General features: G+C 47.9%; 2 protein-coding genes across 2 annotated transcripts in view; one reads left to right on the top strand and one right to left on the bottom strand.

The window, feature by feature from the left end:
- Snapc3 (small nuclear RNA activating complex polypeptide 3) overlaps positions 1 to 6196 on the bottom strand; it is a 208260-nt gene that overhangs the window by 200754 nt on the left and 1310 nt on the right. The gene's annotated exons all lie outside the window — the stretch shown is intronic.
- Positions 3645 to 6196, top strand: part of Ttc39b (tetratricopeptide repeat domain 39B) — a 49057-nt gene continuing 46505 nt past the window's right edge. Inside the window, exons 1-2 of the mRNA XM_004631719.2 lie at positions 3645 to 3664; positions 4176 to 4286. The gene's annotated coding sequence lies outside the window, so the exon portion shown is untranslated. The remainder of the gene's footprint in view (positions 3665 to 4175; positions 4287 to 6196) is intronic.

Genomic DNA, 6196 nt, shown 5'->3' with positions numbered 1-6196 from the left:
ATCAACCTGGCAATTTGGCTTAATATATGGAAGGTGTTGAAGAATACAAATGAAGTTGAAAATAGCTTCTAAGTATCTTAAGGATTTTTCTTTTCTTTTCCTTTTTTTTTCCCCTCTGTAGTTCAGGCTTGCCCTTGAACTAACTCTGTAGTCCAGGCTGGGCTCAAATTCACAAACTCATGGGAAGCTCCTGCCTCAGCCTCCTAAGTGCTGGGATTACAGGCATGCAGTACCACGCCCAGCTGAGGCATCTGTTTTCCATACTTTTTATTTCATATGTGCATTCTCAGGGAAATCTTTTTTTTTTCCCATTTACTTCCTCTCAGTTCTGCTTTATTCATTGTCAAGGATTCTTTTATCAAGACAAATTAGAGTTTCATTATCTGTAAGGATAAATGCTTAATCTGCTCTGCTTATTTATCAGTTCTTACTATGACATACAGTTCTTTAGCATCTTCAAAAGATGGCCAGCAATCTTCAAAGCATCACCGTGGATTCTGACACTTCCCAGTTCCTTGCAGGCGTACTTCTGCTTGCCGATGCCCCATCTTTGGTTACCCAGTCCTTTTCAGTGGATGCTTTTATTTTGGACCTGGGCTAGGACTCGGAAATCTTTTTTTTTAAAGAAAGAAATGTTTCTACCTTTTGTTATCCTCTAATTCACTAGTTTGTCCTTTAATTCAATAGTTTGCTAGGTAACTACTGCATCATCATTAATAGTGCTGAGTGTAGAAGTGGTAATAAATAAAAATTATGGATGAAAACATACATAAAAAGCACCGAGCTGGGTTCGTAGACTGGGCATCTTTGGAAAGTGTATAGCTGTGGAAGTTAGGAGCTTCAAATGCTATTTCTAAGATAAAGCAAATCAAGAGAAGATAATGAATAGAGAGGGTGACTTCTGGGAATCAGGATGGCAGCGAGTAGAAGGAAAGGGCTGCAGACACGGATCAAAGAGGGGAAGACTGAGATGTGGCACAGGGCCAGGCAAGGGATTTAGGGGACAGGTGAGTTCTGGAGTCCTGTCTACAGCCAGGTACCACCACAAGACTTGCTGGAATATAGACTGACAAGGATCCTTTTGTATTTTTGTGTTGTTTTGCACAGTACCATTTACTTTGTGGCCCCGGGAACAACCAAGCACATTCCAGAGTCACCCACAGACCTTCCACCTGGGCCTACTGTTAGGGATCCCGCTGTCTCTTGATAGCACCTCCTTGGAGATCAGGCTTTAACACATTGGCCTTTGTGGGGTCTGGTACGGTTTGTGTAGAGGGATCCCCCAAAGCCTCATGCAGTCTTGGGGCAGCTTCTGAAGTTTGTGATTGATCACTGTGGGTGTGGATGCTGCACCTGCCCTGGGGCAGGTGATTTGCCTTTCGGTGTGAGGAGGAAGGAGAAGTTAGCTGCCTGAGCTGCTGCTGCTCCTCCTTTTGTGGTCTTGCTCTTTGCTGCCACCATGAAAAGTTGCTTTCTGCTATGTGCTGCTTTGCCTTGGACTCAGCAGAATATGGACTGAACCCTTCAGTAACTGAGCTAAATAAACCTTTCCTTCCTTCAATTTGGGTGTCGGGTATTTAGCCTAGCAATGAGAGAAGAGTAACTAAGACAGGGTCATCATTGTTCGAGGCTGCAGCAGGAAAGCTGTGTGTCTGGACACAAAGCAGGGTTGAGGGGAAGCTGACTACTGGGATTAGGGCGGTGCGGGACCATCCGGGCTGGCTCAGTGTGCCCTTAAGCCTAGCATTCCCCCATGAATCATTCCCGCACTCTGGATGTTTACAAAAGTAAGTGCTTTTGCTCTGCCTCACCATAGCCCCAGAGGGCGCCATGTGGTCACAGACTGGCCCTCCACAACTGTGAGCTAGAAATGAACCTTTTCTCTTCATAAGTTGATTTGTCTCTGATACTTGTTATTGTAACAGAAAGCTGAATAATGTGTTCTGTCCCCTTCTCTTCCTAGACAAGAGCTTTAAAAAGTTTCTTGGGTTGGGCTCAAGCTGCAGTTCTTCTTAGCCTCCCAGAGTGCTGCAGTCCTAGGCACGCAGCACCACGACCAGCTAGTTCTTTACTTTTGTGCAATCTGCCTAAAATTAATGTATCTCCTAAGTCAGAAATGAAGAGAGTCTTCACCTTATTGAGGAAATATATTAAGCAAGGCTCTTGGGCAGGGCTCTAGGAGGCCAAGAATGTGCGTGTGTGGGCTGAGGGTCCTTGCTTTTGTAAAACCGGCACGCTTGTTCCTTTATGTAGAAGAAAGTTCATGCAACATGCCATGGTAGCAGTTGCCTTTGTTTCTCTTGTGCAAGTGGTCGGTTGAGCATTTCAAAGATGAGGCAAGGAACCCAGAGGGTTAAAGACTGCAGCAAGGCAGCGCTGACTTCCGTTGCCAGTCCACGATCTTTCACTGCGTTATTTGAAGCTTGAGGGGCATGTGGACTTAGTCTTTTGTGAGTGCTTGGCTATTTGCAAGTAGCTTTCTTCACCACACCAGTGCAGGCTGTTTGCACAGATGTGACGTGGCCCGATTTCGAGGCCTCGAAGCCAGGCAGGGCAGCTTGTACATCTGATAGGTGTTCACAGCCATCGTTAGTTTTTCATCTGAGGAAGCGCTATCAGGAGCATCTGTTTCCTCGTGTAATTCTGCCGGGTGAGCTAAAGTAGAGGTCGTATCATCTGATGGCCCACCTCAGGCCTGAGCCAGAAGCTTCAGGGCCGAGGCTTGGTAGGCTGCTTTAGCAAGGCCTCGGGGTGAGTCTGCCGGACCCAGATTTGAGGACTGCGTACTCCTCGCAGTGGGAGTGAGGAAAGCATTCCGAGGGTGTGTCAGAATTCAGACTTAGTGTGAGTCACATCTCAGTTCATGAGATGACAGTGGCAATGGAGAGGAACAGGTGTCTCTGAGAGATGTCCGAGAGAAATCCTGTTCAGGATTAAGAGTGCAGGACACTTGGTAGCCTGATGTTCTGTGGTGTATGCGGAGGTGGCTGTTTCTTAGGGAACCACGTAGACAGGTTGAATTTCGCGTGTTTGGAGTTAGGCCCCGCTTTTACCCTGGCCCTCAAGGTGGGACAGGTGGGACATATCCTCCCAGCTGGCAGTGTGGCCAGCTGAGGTTCAGAGGTGTGGTTTGATTGGCAAGAGCACCGGTATCTGTTCACAGCCCACTTCCTGGTAATAAAGGATGTGTTGTAATCTTAGAAAGCGTGGGAGTGGAGCTAGAGATCAGGTGAGCGGGAAGACTGATGGAGGGAGGAGTGATTGGAAGTGGCGTGGGGATTTCCGAGGCAGCATAGAACTTGCTGTCACTCTCAGAACAAGGTCCATCCTCTCTGCCTCTGTGGCTTTTGCCCGTTGCAGCCCTCATTTCTCCTACTCTCAACCTTGCCTGCTGATTTCTGCTTAGACCCCCTCTGCTCCCAGCCTAGAATTCCCCCCGCTGACTCTACTGCGCAGCATGCAGGTCTTACTATTTGAAAAGCTTTCTGTAACCCCCCTCAGTCCTGTTGGTCTTCTGTTCCGGTCCTGGCCTCTGCTTCTATGCCTGACTACTCAGCCTGCCTGAGATGGTGGTTGCTGAGCTTCCTGTGCAGCTCTGTGCTGCTCTCTTCACGGGCCGGGATCCAGCGCCTTGTCTGGTGCTGTGTGGCCAGCTCCTGGACAGGTACCTGGTGTGGGTCCATAACAACTAGTGGAGTACATTCTAGGGCAGGAGAGGAGCCGAGGAGAGTGGGGATGCAGGTCTGGGCCACCGGGATGGGAAGGAAGCGGATGAATTGAGGAGCCAGGGTTCTTCTTCTTTTAATACTGGGGATTGAATCCAGGGGCAGTCAATTATTGAAATACATCCGTAGTCCTTTTAAAGTTTTGAGACAGAGTCTCACTAAATCACCCTTGCTGGCCTTGAACTACAAACCTACTGCCTTAGCCTCTAGAGTAGCTGGGATAACAGGCCTGTGCCACTGTTCCTGGCTTTCATGGTTGACTTTTACAGACTGAGATTATCGAACCTCCATGGGCTGGGTGTAGGGCAGCTGCCCTCTGCTGCTACCTTAGTAAGTGCTGAAGTTGGAATCGCAGCCTTTCTTTTTCCAGGGTGCGTGTACATACGTCCGTGGGCAGCATGCTGAGAGTGAAAGCTATAACAGCTCTTTGTACGTTTTCTTGCTCTTTAGCTCATCCTCAGCCAAGGTGGATCTCAAGAGCGGGCTGGAACAATGTGCGGTGGCGCTCAACCTATTTCTAAGTAACAAGTTCACTGATGCCCTGGAATTGCTTCGTCCATGGTAATTACTTCTTTTAGAGAATTTTTTCAGATAGTTCTTTGTGATGTCATGCTTTTAAGTTAACTTACCTGTTTCTATCTGAATTTTATAAGCTAACATGGTGGAACTGCCTTACTGTTGTTTAGCTTTAAAAGCAGTTCAGGAATGTTGTTTCAGGATCCGTGCGCTTTCCTGTGAATGGTTCACATCGATGCAGCTTGGCCGAGTAGCGCTCTGGTGCATGAGGGCCCCATTTTCTTCATCCAGGCATCTGTGGCTCGGCGTGCAGGCTGCTTCCACAGCGTAGCTAATATGTATGACATGGTGTGCATGTGTCGCTGTCACGTGACGCTTGGAGCAGATACCCAGAAGAGGTACAACCAGGCCAAGTGGGGCATCTGTTTATAGATTCTGTGGAATCTTTACACTGATTTCCATGGGAAAATGGATGGATCTGGAGACTGAGGCACTAAGTCAAACAGATCAGACACAGAAGGTTAACTGCGGCGTGGTTTCTCTTGTGTAAGAAACTCCCCGTAGAATTTAAAGTAAGGCAAGGGAGATGATAGAAAGCTGAGAGAAGGATGGTGTGATTGTGGCCGGGCATCTGAGGAAGGGGGTGGTGAGGAGGGGAAGGGAAGGAACCTGGCAGGATGTAGCCCCTGTACGCGCCGGCTCCCAGCAGGAACGCAAGCTCTTTTCTGTTTATCGGCACGTGTTCGCAGTGCAGGGCGATGGCGTCGGCTGCAGGAGCTGGTGCATGGCCTCCACACCGCGTGATTCCACTGTGCCCCTCCCCCGCCCCTCCCACCTGCCCCTGCGTCTCTCACCCCTCTTCCCATCTCCAGCAGCTCTGGCTCCACTTTCCACTTGTTTTTTGTTTGCTTCCTCCTCCATCCCTTGTTCCCTTTTCCTTTTGAAAATGGTCACCACTCCTGTCATCTGTCTCTGCTTTGCCCCTCGTGTACATCAAGGTTCTCGTGTAAGAGGAATCAGGTGCCATGTAAGCTTGCATGTCTGATTTACTCACCTAAGTTGTGTCATTATTCAGTGTCACAAACATATACCAATAGAAAAAGAATAGGAACTAGAATAAAAGGAAACCTGTCATTTCAAATTTAACAAGTAGAAAATTTCTGATTCTCAGACTTTAGTACCAAAACTTGTTCAAATATTGTTGTATTGTAATCTTGTAGACCAGTTTTATTTTCTTCAGTGAAACGTTTTTATGTATATCACACTTCAATATCATTGAAAAAAGTTTCCTTTGAAATGAAAACCAGAAGATGCTGACCTTGATACTAAAGAGAATTAAAGATATAGAAATTTTATTGAGATCTCCTATTTATGTGATAAACAAGCTAAGCAATTTAATTTCAGTTGATAATAACTGTTAACTTTTCAAACTGGTCAGCAGAACCTTGGCTCAGGCAGGTGCTGTGGTGGTGCATGCTTATATCCCAGCACTCAGAGGCTAAGGTAGGAGGATCACCCAGAGTGCGAGGTTAGCCTGGGCTTCATAGTGAGTTCAAGGCCAGCCAGAACTGCACAGTGAGACCCTGTCTCCAAAAATAAACAAACACACAGACAAGCCAATTGCATAAACACATTTCACCGAGCCTATTCAGTAGCCCTCTTTTTTTTTTTTCCTCCTGGGCGCTGGGGTTTATTTCACAACAGAACCAATGGGAACCTGGCCTGAGGTGCACACAGGGCTCCAGACTGGTGGGACACAAGGTGACAAGCATGACGATCACAGCTGGGGTCAAGGGCTCCGGGCGGCCCTGATGGCATCTACAGAAGCAGTGGCAGGAGGGGACCTAACTACCTGGGCCTGAGGCCCAGGCTCTGGCTTGCCGCAGCCTATTTGCTCAGGGGGATTCTGGAGTTCCGGCCGGCGAACTTGGCCTTGCTACCCAGCTCCTCCTTGA

This window comes from Octodon degus, unplaced genomic scaffold (assembly GCF_000260255.1).
Source record: "Octodon degus isolate 3935 unplaced genomic scaffold, OctDeg1.0 scaffold00044, whole genome shotgun sequence".
Taxonomy (NCBI): Eukaryota; Metazoa; Chordata; class Mammalia; order Rodentia; family Octodontidae; genus Octodon; species Octodon degus.
This window is presented reverse-complemented; position numbering and strand designations above follow the sequence as displayed.